At 35.3% G+C, this 13,674-nt stretch overlaps 1 protein-coding gene and 1 long non-coding RNA gene across 2 annotated transcripts in view; one reads left to right on the forward strand and one right to left on the reverse strand.

The window, feature by feature from the left end:
- Positions 1-935, reverse strand: part of LOC118195337 (uncharacterized) — a 116,486-nt gene extending 115,551 nt beyond the window's left edge. The window contains exon 1 of the long non-coding RNA XR_015041683.1: positions 828-935. This is a non-coding gene — a long non-coding RNA (uncharacterized LOC118195337). The remainder of the gene's footprint in view (positions 1-827) is intronic.
- The window catches only part of LOC118181231 (uncharacterized), a 123,107-nt gene that overhangs the window by 34,100 nt on the left and 75,333 nt on the right, over positions 1-13,674 (forward strand). The window lies entirely within an intron of this gene.

A 13,674-nucleotide genomic window follows, 5' to 3' on the forward strand; every position in this document is an offset into this window, starting at 1 on the left:
ATTATTTTATTTTTAATGCGTTTAATTAAATCCGGGTAATTAATTTTAAAGCTTTAATAAATGTATAATATTCACAAAAGCCTACTTTTTTTTCAATTTTTTACGTTAAGAAAATACTGTGTTGTTAACAGTCTTCATTTCAGACATATAATGAAAAGGTAATGTAGCTCAAAACTGGCTGCATGAAAATATCATTTAGGTAGCAATATATACCTATTAAAAGTTGTAAATAATCTTCGTAAATACTTTGAAAAACCAAAACCACAGCTTAAGAGAAATTATAAAATAATATTTAGTCGCGAAAATAAACTCTTACTTTCATAAGTTTGCTGAAAAATGGGTCGCAGGCGCATAATAAAGAGAATATGGAACAGTAAGCTAAAAATAAGATATTGTCCGAGAAAGATGGCAAGTTTGAGGTAAAGGAATAATTTTCAAATTAGTATGTAAATTTGATGGCATTGTAGATTTGAAAAGCTTCCCAGTCTTTAACAATGGAAAGGAAGTTTTCTTAGCCCTCCTTCTTACTGTGCTTGGAATTCCTTGTAAAGAGTCTCTGGATAATACAAGCTTAAATTCTGTTGATAAGATGGTCTCTAAGGTAATCCTGACACACTTAGTTTTTTAAAATATTTTTAAACATTTTTTAAAACAGTCAAAATGTAATATATATGTACATATATATTTATAATTAGAGTGCATTAAAATGAGCGTAAATTTTGGCAATGCATCCCCCCCCCGATCAAATTCGTTCTGCATAGATGAAGTAGGTAATATATATATATATATGGAAGATAAAAGATGTGTAAATAAAAATTATAAATTACCAATAGTCCTTAATTCCCTCTCTCTATCCTAAATATTGTAATAACTTTTCTGGACTGCGTCATTTCTAGATTAATCCCTTTTCCGTGGCTGGAGCAACGCTAATCGCGTAGCTAATTCGGAACCTAAACTCAAAATTTCGAGAACTGAAACCTTTCTAACCTAAACCAAAACCTTTTCTTGGTGAGCCATCGTACTGGATAACTGCGCACTTTCACTTCGACTGTCGTGCAGTTAAATATCGATTTCACTCCCTTTGCTTTGTCGTGCTGTCAACTACGCTATTATTTGAAGTGTGATGCTCTGTATAAACTTAATGCGTTATGCGCCTATGATCATGTATCATGAAAAAAACATATGCTTTCAATAATTGGTACGTATCCAACATTAAAAATTATATTCAATTCTGCCACGTCTGCCTGCAATTCTCTTCTTCGAGTGTCATCTTTTTAAATATGCAGTAATATGTGACGTGTATACAAGCCAGTTTACCTTAGAAAGTCTTCCACGAAGGCATTCCTCTCCTTAGTCAGGTAGCCTTCGTGTGCTTTGCTGTAATCAAATCAAAACAAACCTAAATATGTAGTAAAGTCTTTCCAAGTTGTAAAATCCATTGCAGTAAAAATCCATTGCAGCTTTCGTCAAATCCATCTTATTTCTATTAAGAGATAAGATTTTATTAAGGGAAGACTGTTGTATATACATATATATATAACAGATAATGGCTAAGTTAATTTAGAAGTCAAACAACAAAAATTTGCAAATATAACACTGATTTTTGTTATTTGGCTTCTAAATTAATATTTTGTACATTAATATTCATTTTAACCTAAATTAATGGTACAGTATCAGTTTTGAATAATTTAATTTTATTTGTTTTCAAATTTTTAATGAATATTCTAATTTTGTTGATATTTTTCAGATTTTATTATATTAATCAATTTAATAATATATGAAAATAAAGTTACGACGACATTTTTTAAATATATTGATGTAATTCTTTATTCGTAATGATTATTTCAATAAACAGAGTAATAATATGGAAATTATATGAAAGGCATAATTAAAAACGCACGCTATAAGAAACTGAGAAAATAAGATTGAACTAGTTTTTTTCATTCCCTTAATAGAAGTCTTTTCTGAGTTGTGCTGAATCAAATTCAAGTGCTTTTCAAGTCTGTATTGTTATTTTTTGCCTTGTTCTGTAAAAAGTTTAATGGTTTCTTTCTTTGGCCGTTGTTCATCCCTTCCGTTGACAAGTCACACGACTGATTTGGAATAAAATGATTCGAATAAGAAATACTATTAAAATCCTTAATAATGCATGCATACCTGTATATATGAGAATAAAATAATATTCGAATAATTTAATTTAAAATCGATAACCTATTTTCTCTCCTTAAGTAAAATAATTAAAGTAAGAAAAGCTATTATTCAGAATGTTTCGAATCAAATAAAAGTAGTTATTAAACTCAGACTCTTTATGCGTCTGTGTCTATTACCTATATTTCGTTTGCATTTTTGAGGCTAAACAAGATTTTATAATTACACGTGTATTACCTTTTTCATCCGTGCAATACGAATTTGCTAGACGCTGCATTGCCAATATTTATACTCATTTTTAATGCACTATAATTTTATAAAGAATACAAATCTATACTTTAAAAACGAATAGAAATCTTTTAGACTTATTTTAGCTTTATTTCATCTTTAATTATAATATCCTTTGAGTTTTTCTGACTATTATATGCTTTGTTATATGCATAATTTATTTACGTATGCCAACTTAATTATTATAAAATTAAAGAAAACTTTATTCTACAATATTTCTAAAAAATTAACGATTTGTAAGTCATAATACGAATTATTTTTCAAAAAATCTACTTTCTATCAATGTTTGTTTAAATGCTATTCCTGCGTTTTAATTTTTATTTATATTGGAAGCTTGCATTTGTTATTAATTTTTTAATATTTTGTATTTTGTAATAATGTATAAATTTTTCGCATTTTGTAAACTTAATTTATTATTATTTACGATTTTTGCTTTGAATCCTTTGATTTGTGCATGATGTACTTACTTTATTTACAGAAAGTTAAATTGTATACCACAATTAACAAGGTAGTTAGATGCTTCTCAGTTCTCTTGAATATGAAAAATGCAAAATGACTGTACCATTCATGTGCACAAAGTGAACCGGATAGCAAAATTAAATTGAAACGTCTAATTTTACGTAGCAACAGGAAGTAATTTACATATGTTGATATAATCTTAAGGAGTTTCGTTCTTTCTAAGTTTTGGGAAAAGCAGCAGGGAACTTGTTTGAGTGATACATTGAAACACAATGTGCGTTCCCTGGTTATAGAAAGCGAAATCACCGAAAATAGTTTAGAAGAGATTCAGGCATAACTGCAGTATTTGTGTGCCAGAAAACCCGCATTTTGTAAGATAAATTGAGCAAGGTTGCCCTAAAGTTAACATTTGATGCCCACAAACTCATAACAAAATGATTGGTTTCTCCTTTTTCCTCAAGTCATCAATTCATTCGGACGTTTACTTCGATACTGAGATAGTTTCCTGTACCGCGTTTGCGCTCTATAATCATCTTTGGTTTTGCGCCATAATCTCTCACTCACTCACTCACTCTGTACCGCGTTTAGAAGAAATGCAGCAAAATTTTTTCTTTGACTGAATGGTTCATTAGGCTGTATAAGTATTCCTAGATGGAACATTCCCAGCTCGTTGGATAGGTAGACGTGAACCAATTTCGTGATCAGCCCGTTCTCCGTTTGTGACACCACTCGACTTCTTTTCTGGGAAAACCTGAAGAAACGAGTCGCAGCATCGAAAAATTAAAAAAATCGAATCACTACAGGACAACTACAGAGGCTGTTCACACAATTTTTAGACGATGTATATTGTATTCACAAAACTAAATTACATAAAATTCTTGTGTTTTAAATATTCTATTTGACATCCCTTATTCTGAACTATCTTTCGACACCGCAATTTACAAGATAATAATGCCCTTTGGCAGAAGGGATATATATGGATAGAAATGGCAGAAAAGATATTCTATCCCATTCCTCCCGAACAGCTTTCCAGAGTCCTGCTAGGGCTTTGGGACAACGTTTGGAAAATGCAGTATTTAAAAGTCCGAAAGCACAAAAATCCATAGGTGACACATCGGGAGATTTAGTAAGGATATCAGTGAAGGGTATGACCTTGATGCCAGTTTTTTGTTCCATTTCTTTTAGGAAATTTACAGTGGACATAGATGTGTGACTGCTAGCTTTGTCCTGATGCAGTCTCACAGATTGATGGCGCTGTGGGTAAAGCGATGGTATTTCATTCAGAAAAATTGGCGATAAAATATATTCCTGATAGTATTTGGAGTTAATCTTGACATTTTTTTTTCACTCTCTTTATTTTTAACTTGCCATTATAAGAAAAACCAGCAACAATTATGAATTCCTTAGAAAAACTTTCTTTCGATTCTTTGAACCATGTACTTAATTTTTTTTCTCCCTTTTTATGATAATAAATGGTTCTTTTTTTTGTTACAATCATTTAAATACAGCCATGCTTCATCTATTGTGACAATTGTTTTCCATTTTTCTTTGCATAAGTGTTTCTCATATAGAATTCTGCAGCGTGTCCTGCGTTGAGCGATATGCTTTGGAAGAAGACGATGCAAATTGCGTTTTTTCGCTTTCTTAAGATTTAAATCAACGTTTATCATTTTGTTTACAGTGGACACCGAGCATTTTAATGATTTTGCAACTGTCCTTTGACTAGGGAGATTTTCTTTTAACATTAAACAACGTACCTTTGCAATAGTCGAAGATGTCTGTTTTTTCCTTGGATATTTGTTTGAATCTTTTGTCCCACTTGAGGCTCCAATTTGACTTTTTTTTTCCTTTCTTGTTGATGACATTACCTATCGACGCTTTAGATATCACAAAACCATGACTCTCACGTCGTTTTTGGATAACGGAGTATGCATATTTCTCTTCGGAAAGAGCGTGAATGTAGCCTTCGAACCACTGCTTTGTTAAATTCGCCATTTTGAATAAAAACAAAACTTTCAAGCCACAGACGATAATTTTGACTTTTAAAAACATAGTACAATTGCAATTACTTCTTTTGCAGCAAACGAGTTTTTATTACCGCTTACAAAAGTCGTCTAAAAATGTGCGAACAGCCTCTGTACTACGATTCCGTAAGTGCTTAATAACGACTGGTGGGAAATCGAAAACAGACATTTATATTCTCCAAAGAAACTAATGGTACTCTTGTTGTGTATTAATATAAATACTTTATATTAATATACTTGTACGAGTGCTAAATAAAATTCAATTAGTCTTTTTTCGTTATCTCTTATTCTGCATTATTTAAAGCATATTGTTACGAATTTATATATATATATGAATAATTTTAGTGAAGCTCTATGCAAAATTGTAGTGTCTTTTCTACAAAAAGAAATGCTTGAAAATGCGAAGCTCTGCCGTAAAAATACGTTTACAAGAGCAAATCTATTTAACATTGCGGTAAATGGCTATCTCGCTAAATTGGTGAGATATCGCCAAGCTGGCGACGTTTTGGCGACTAATTTTTCTAGCCAAATATTGAGAGAAATCGCTAAAAGTCGTCAAACTTGGTGAACATTTTGCGACATTTAGTTCGGTCCCTGTATAACTAATTGGTACTGTAATTGAATAGCTGTAATAGATCCCTATATGCAACTGTAACTGTATGCTGTCATCATATGTAACTTTAACCGTATATATCAGGGGTGGCCAAAGTGCGGCTCGCGAGCATGATACGGCTCTCGCAGGCAATTTGTGCGGCTCATGCATATAAAATATATGTATGAAATATGGTAAACTAAAACTATTCAGTGTCCAAAAGGAAGTAATTAATTAGTTTAGACTCTTTTTACAAAGTTATCAGGGATTTCCTTCTATTTAAAACCTCCTCCACTACTTCTACAATGATGAAAATATGAACTTGTGGCTTTTAGAAAATCTAGATGCGGCTCTAGAGCATTCCTGAATTCTAACGTGCGGCTCTTCCTGACATGAAGTTTTTCCAACCCTGGTATATACCTTTCAGAGACTTTGAGCAATGGAAGATATCAGAGATTTCTCGGCTGCCAGGGAAAATGTATATAAGCCCGAAGATAGTATCGGGTCTCTGGTTTTAGTTGACAGCTAACTTCGGAGTATTGAGATCTCTCTGCGAGCATTATCTATTAGATGTGCCTTGCATTATGTTGTGTTTAACTTTATTAGGTGTTTGAAGTGTAACTACTGATTGTGTTCTGTGATACTGAGAAGAGCTTGTAGAAACATTAGGTTATTTCGAAGCAGGAGACATGAGAAATGAACAATGCCCTAGCTGAGACTCAACCACGGACCTCTCGAATAAGTGCCGAGCGTGTTGATCATTACACTACGAAGGCATGCTAAGAAAGAGCGAGAAATACTTTGTATACTCTCCCTTTTATTGGGCGACTGGGGGTTAGGGAACCCAATCGCCAAATCCTGGTGATGAAGAATCATCATCCACCATCTTTTTTTAGTTCGGGCGCCACTGTTTTCATAAGGCTGTAGAGACATTAGGTTTTTTTTATTCAGGAAATTGAAGAAATGTGCAATACCCTCTCCTGGACTTGAACCACGGACCCCTCGAATGCGCATCGAGCGTGCTGACCACTATACCACGAAGGCACGCTTAGAAGGCGAGAGAAATACCTTATATAATCCCCCTTTTAAAGGGTAGCTGTGGTTGTAGGGTACCCAATCACCAAATCCTGGTAGTGAAGGATCATCATTCACCACCTTTTAGTTCGGGCGCCACTGTAGAGACATTAGATTTTTTGTAATCAGCAAATTGAACAAATGTGCAGTGCCCTCGCCTGAACTCGAACCACGGACCTCTCGAATTCGCTTCGAGCGTGCTTACTACTATACCACAAAGGCATGATAAGAAGGCGGGAGAAATACCTTATAAGGTTATTTCGATGCTGAAGGATGGGAAAAATGAGTAATGCCCTCGTCGGGACTCCAGCCTCCGATCTCTCGAATACGCGCCTAGTGTGCTCACCATTACACGAAGGCATGCTAAGAAGGCGGGAGAAATACCATATAAGCTGTGCGAGTGCTTTGGGTGAATGTTCCAGAATTCTAAAAGCGTTACTATTGGGAAAAGAAATTTTAGCTATTATCGGTTCTGTGAGCATTTAATCCATTGCGAACCCGTACACACGCAGCAATATCTTTATCCGGTGAATAAATTATAGATACCTTGTATAATAACTAAGTAATATAGGCACGTCTCGATTGAATGAGAAGTCGATTCCTGTCCTCCTCAACAGCTGCCTCCTCTTTACGGCCTATCTGTTTACTTTCTGCGTTAGGGAAGACTTATGAGAGGCTACTCGTCAATAGGTTAAAACGTCACATAAAAAACACAAATTACTGAAGCCTGACTGAATTATTTGGATTCAGAGCAGGGAAATTCACTACCCGTGCACTAGCAGAACTCCAAGCGGCAATTCAAAACAAGAGAGAGCAGAAACGGCATTCAGCTTTCATCTCCCTAGATCTAAAGAGAGCGTTCGACTCCCTATGGTGGCCTCTATCAAGCAGACACTAAGGGATACGCAGTGTCCAGCTAATCTATACAAGACCTTTTGCAGTTGTCTTGAAAACAGAGAGCTTCTCATCTGTACCAACAATGGCATCATACGGCAACCACAAGGTCAGAGAATGCCCTATAGGTTCATGTTCAAGCCCATTATTCTAGAACCTCATATTCAATCAAGTGATAAGGCATCTCTGGCCGTCATATGCAAAACTAGTAGTATATGCGGATGATGCTACCTTTGCCATTAGCAGAAATACTCGAAACTAAATTGAGAAACGTGGTATAGAAGTATGCAACATCTTCGCAAATCTGTGCCACAGTATTAAATTAACAATCTCCGAAACCAAATGCACAGCGCTGCTCATTCTTAAAAAGGGAAAAATCCAGTCAGGAATCCATCCAGTCAAATAGGGAAAACATAAAATTTTGCAATGAAGTGAAATTCCTAGGGCTTGTGGAGAATAAAGGTCTTGCCTGGCTACCTCACATAGCATACCTTAAAACAAAAATCAAGCCATTGCAAACAAAAAACGTCAACTGTGGGGCGCCACTTGAGAAAGGAACCCTCACTTCCAAAAATAACTGTCTACAACAGTAATTGAAAAAATGGTTACTTACGACGCTGCCATCTGGGTGTCACCAATGGGAGGACGCAAAATTAAACAGCTACTCTCAGTGCAACGGCCATTTGTCCTCACCATAACTAGAGCCTTTCGAACTACTTCCACAAATGCGCTCAACATTTTAGCTGGCCTGCGTCCCCTTCACATCTACGTTGAGCAAAAGGCAGTGCTAACGAATTTACTCCATCTGCAAGAGGAAACTACCTATCATGGCTCCAAGTTCGCACCGACAGTCATACTGACACAGCACAGCAGCTCAGAACCAATCTCAGCCATCTTCACAGATGGCTCGAAATCTTATGCAGGTGCAAAAAGTGCCCTAGTCCATCGTCTTCCAAGCAAAGGCCTTACCACTGGAGCAAGCAGTTCGCTAGGCCATTACACAGAATATCCGACATATACAAACAATCTCAGACAGCCAATTGGCGCTACAAACGATCCGTAATCCTTCATATTCTTCACAACCAGTAAAGTCCATGCAATGATTACTTCGAGACAACACGCTTCTAAACATAACGCTAAATTGAACCAAGGTTTATGTAAGATATGCGGGGAATGAGTTCGCTGATTCTCTAGCCAAAGAAAAGGCTTCTAATATAGAGGCAATAAAATTTCACTTCCCGGCACCAAGATCCTATCTTAAGAGCCGTATTCTAAACATTTCCCTACAAAAATGACAAACGGAATGAGACAATAGCGACATAGGACGTCGTACGCACGATTTTCTCTCAAAGGTCTGCATAAATAGACCCAAATCTGCCTAACAGTTTACTAAATATATCAGTAAACATGGCCCATTCCCTTAGTATTTCTTCACCCGAACCATCACGAACACTGACATTTGAATTTGCGGAGCACAAGGAAGCCCTGTCCACTGCGTTACGGAATGTTCACTAACCAAGAGGTTCCACATCAGAATGCCTTCCGCCAACATCAATCCGTTCAGGCCCATCAGCGGCCGAACGGTAAAGTCGCTGGTAGTTCGGTCCGGGGTTTGAATCCCGCGAACGGGCTGGCTGCATGGGCGTTTTCGTGGTTTTCTCCATGTGTAGCGTGTATATGAGCCAGTTTCCCTTAGAAAGTCTTCCACGAACGCATCTCTTCCCTTAGGCAGACAGCCCTAGTGTACTTTGCATTAATTAAATAAACCAAACCAAACCAATCCATTCAGACGGTTTATATTGAGAACTCCAGCCCTAGAACAGAGAATCTACAACATCATTAGCCTGCTAATGGCATTAGGACTGAATATTGTGGCGACGAACTAAGTAAGATTTCTGATAATTTTCTTAGCGTCTGTAGGAATAAATGTATGATATACTCTACCACCTGCGACAGTGCTAACGAGTGCCACTAATGCTAGAATTGCACAGTAATAAAATAGGTAATTAATTAAGTATTCAAGCAATAACATACCTAAATATTCAAGCTTAAATGATTTTATTTATTCAAGCTTATATGAATTTATATATTCAATGTAAACTATAATACATAAGTACTTTATGTATCTAACAATTATTGTATATATGTATATATAAGTGTCAGAAACCGTACTCAAGTACTCATACAATGAATGATTATGGGATAATATAATCAAATAATCAAGTGTCTCTATTGCAATCAAGTTGTAATATTCCAACCTAGAATTTAAAGCTAAACGGGTGTAACTTTGAGAACTGGTAAACGAATATTCGCTTTAGTTCAGTAGACAGACACGTAAACTTGAGAAGGGTTAATTACCCTTTATTACTCAAAGTTCACAGACGGCCCTTTCTCAGAACGTACATAAAAGCCTCCACTTGGGCTTGAACTCAAGAATACTAAGAAATAAAACTTAACTAATGCTTAGCTAAAAGGATATAGCCGAAGCTATCAAAATTCTATAGGCGTTGGCCCCTTAAATGCTAACTAAACGGCGAAGCTATCAAGGGCCTGAAATACGGCCGAGCGTAATAGCAACTAGAGAGAGTGTAGCCAAGAGGCGAACACGCGCTGTTCAGAATTCTGGCTCTCTAACGAAGCCAGTGGAACTTAGACTTTAAGTACTGCTCTTCCTTCATTTGCATTTAACCGCGATTCTAAAAACAGATTCTAGTAGGAAACTGTAAGATGAAATTAGGAGAGATAGGAAAGTGGTTTTAACTAAAATGAACTGTTAACAACTTAAGATAAACCTTGAAAAGTATTCAAATATATAACTAGTATTCAAGTGTACAAACAGATCACATATATATATTATATCAACTCAGGTATATACTCAAATAACGCATATTCCCAAATAATAAATGTAAACAGGTTTAGTGTATTCAAGTGTCATACTGTAATTAAGCTCTCAAGTACATAGCGAACGTATCCATGTAACTTATTCATGCATCCAATGTATTTAATTGACGGATCATATTTTATGTAGTATTGCAAGTATTTGATGTAATTAAGAATTGTTAGTGTTATTATTATTAGTATTATCAGTAGTATTTGATGTATTTTAAGAATTATGGCAACGTGTGCCCAAGAGCATCGCCAATGCATTCTAACAGCTAATGCTTATATAGTTATTCAGCTAATGTGTTCATGTGTCATCATCCAGGTCCCTGCTCGTTCATGCCATTTCACAGAGAAGCAAATGCATTCCGAGGTAGACCTCTCGTGACTCCGGAGTTGCCGGTTTAAGCTAGTGGAAGGCGTTGGACATATACCTGTTCACCTTTTGTTAGACACCAGGTGTCCCCGTCCTCCGTCACCTCTCACCTGAAAAGTAATATATGCATTACATAGGGGCTCGACAAAAATACAATAAAATGGGAATGTAAAGTAAATAACTTCAAAATAAGACGTAATTGCCGTTGTTCTGTTTAATAACTAAGTGACAGTGTTTTTTGTCAGAGTGGGTTAAGGAACTAGTCCAATCAACAGCAAGACACTGTTACCTTCTAGACATCATTCTGTACAGCTGCAAATGAGTTATGTATGAATTTACAAAATTTCAAAAGTGACAGCCTGTCATATGGAGGATCTTTTATGACAAAAATAGGAATTTTTTTTTAAGGCGGCCTAAGCTATTATATCCAATATGCGACCTGAAATGAGAAACCTTAAATAACCAAAAATGACAGCAAATCTCAAAAGCAAGGCATTTATAGTCGAAATTCAATCCCGAAATCCCAGAAAAATGGAACGAATGCCGCGAAAAAGGATATAGTGAGGATATTCATAAATTCAGATTGCTTTTCAATGGAAGATTGCCATTTCGCTGATGAAAAGACCTTTACTCTGTTTTTGACCATGATCGAGTTTGTAGGAGGAGAACACCAGCTCTGGTTTTAAATATGGGTTTCCGTTTGTCAAAAAACTGCCAGTAGCCGAGCGGAAAAACTGCTGAAATCTGGTAGTTTAATTTGATTTAAAATTTGATTCTGAGTTTAATTTGGTTTCAAATTTCTGCAGACGAGCTGGCTGTATAAACGTTTTCACAGTTTTCCCACGTGTAACGTCAATAGTTACTAGTTTCTCTTAAAAACACCTCTACGAAGTCATCCCTTTCCTGAGGCAGATGGTCTTCGAGTATTTTAATATAATCTTAAACAATAGTCCGTTTGCCAAAAGTGAAATATAATAGAGATTATATCGTATTTAGAGCAGCCATATGATGGTTGATCTGATTATCATCTTGCAAGATTATGTTGTAGAGACGTTAGGTTATTTCGAAGCAGGAGATGTGAAAAATGAGCAATGCCCTCTCCAGGACTCGAACCACGGACCTCTCGAATTCGCATCGAGCGCGCATATTATTTCCTGTGAGAAATGCCATTATCAAGATGATAATTTCTCAATTCATACATCTGGCAAAGTCCAGTTGCAGTTTACTGAGGAAATTATGAAATTTCCCATTTTTCAAGACCATTTTAATCAAAAACCCCTGCGGTCAATTTTGCTGCTGAGAAAACTGGTGAGGCATATTATCCTCCATGACTGCGTCTATTTTTAGAACCTGCTGTCAGTTTTGGAGACTGTCAGTCAGTCGAGGTTCGGCTGCATTATCTATTATGAATATCTTTACAAGAATTTGATTAAGAGTTTTGGGGTTAATAATATAACATCCCACTATCCACCATTCAAATTTGACATTGTTCGTTCCCTAAAGAACTCAGTTAATCTTGAAAGTAACATACATCATATTAATAAAGTAACGCATTATGTTTGGTGTTTCCATATTTTTTTTTTTTTTTTTAATTCCGCACCTACTGCAATCCATTAAACAATAAAATTATTTCATTTACTTTTATCATTAGCACGGTCGGTGGATTACATTTTATTTTCTTTGAAAAACTTTCTTATGCATTCCCTATGTTTCTGACACAAACTTTATTTTCAGCCTAGATCGAATCATTTCTGTTTTTTGATTCGAAGCCCGTTTCCGTCAGTTTGATAGTCGGAGACAACCATATGATTTGGTTTAAATTTTCAGCATATTATTAGCGAAAAATTTCAAAATATTATAGGAGCATGTCACATGAAATCTATAAAAAGATTAATGGATATAGCCTAAATATTCTTTAATAAAATCATCTTGTTGTTTCTTATGGATTTATTCGTAAATAAATCCATTTACATCAGGCCACTCGCCAAAAAAAAAAAAAAAAAAAAAAGTAAAAGCTTGGGAGGACAGATTTTGTCTGCAGATTTGAACTATTAGCTCTGAAATATCGAACACATGAAATTTTAAATTATATCCCGACATTCTTAAAAAAAATTCCTGATGCAAGCTTTTAACAATAAATTTAGTCATTTGAAGATTTAACTGACTAATGCTGTAGTAGAAATTTTAAAGGGGGTACTTTAAGGGAGACAATTTTTTTATCTACTTAAAGAGATATTTATATTTGAAAAACTTGAATTACTGAGATTATTAGAAGAATGAAGTACGGAAGCACAGAAGAAGCATTTGCAGTTTGTCAAATAAAAAACCATTCGATTTGTCTGAAAGTTAGCCAAAGAATAAAGCAAAATCAGTTAACAATATTTGTTTAAATATAAACATATAGGGTCTAATTCTTTGTCACTTTTTGAGTTCTTGGCATACGTGAAATATGCATATACTAATGCAGATCCAAAGTAATGTTTCCCTGCTAATTTTAAAGTACAGTTCTTTCTCACAGCATTAAAATGACAACGTTATTAGTCGTACATAAATCCAGTCTAAAATGGCTGTGTATTGGACATACAGAAAGAGCTTAACTTTCAAAAAAGAAAGAAAGCAATTTTCAAACAACCGCATAGCAAACAATTTTTAGTAACTCAAACTGTAATCTTAAACCATGCCATCAAGAAGTGCATTCATTTTGCTTCATTCAAACATCTTGAAGCCTTACGGCATATATTAGACTCAGTGCAATAACTGATTTGGAGCATGAAAATAATTACGATGTCCGAACTCTTGAAAGTTTTTTGTTTGATATTTAAGGTTTTCGCAATCACGCAATTATGTGAATTTTCATAGTGTCGTTTTGATCATCATTATTACATGTCTAATTCACATAGCAAAGTAATAGCTAGGATTCTGGGAACCAGAAAATAAGC

The sequence above is a fragment of the Stegodyphus dumicola genome, chromosome 6 (assembly GCF_044657685.1).
Source record: "Stegodyphus dumicola isolate Sdum_Otavi_A_Nest chromosome 6, ASM4465768v1".
NCBI lineage: Eukaryota > Metazoa > Arthropoda > Arachnida > Araneae > Eresidae > Stegodyphus > Stegodyphus dumicola.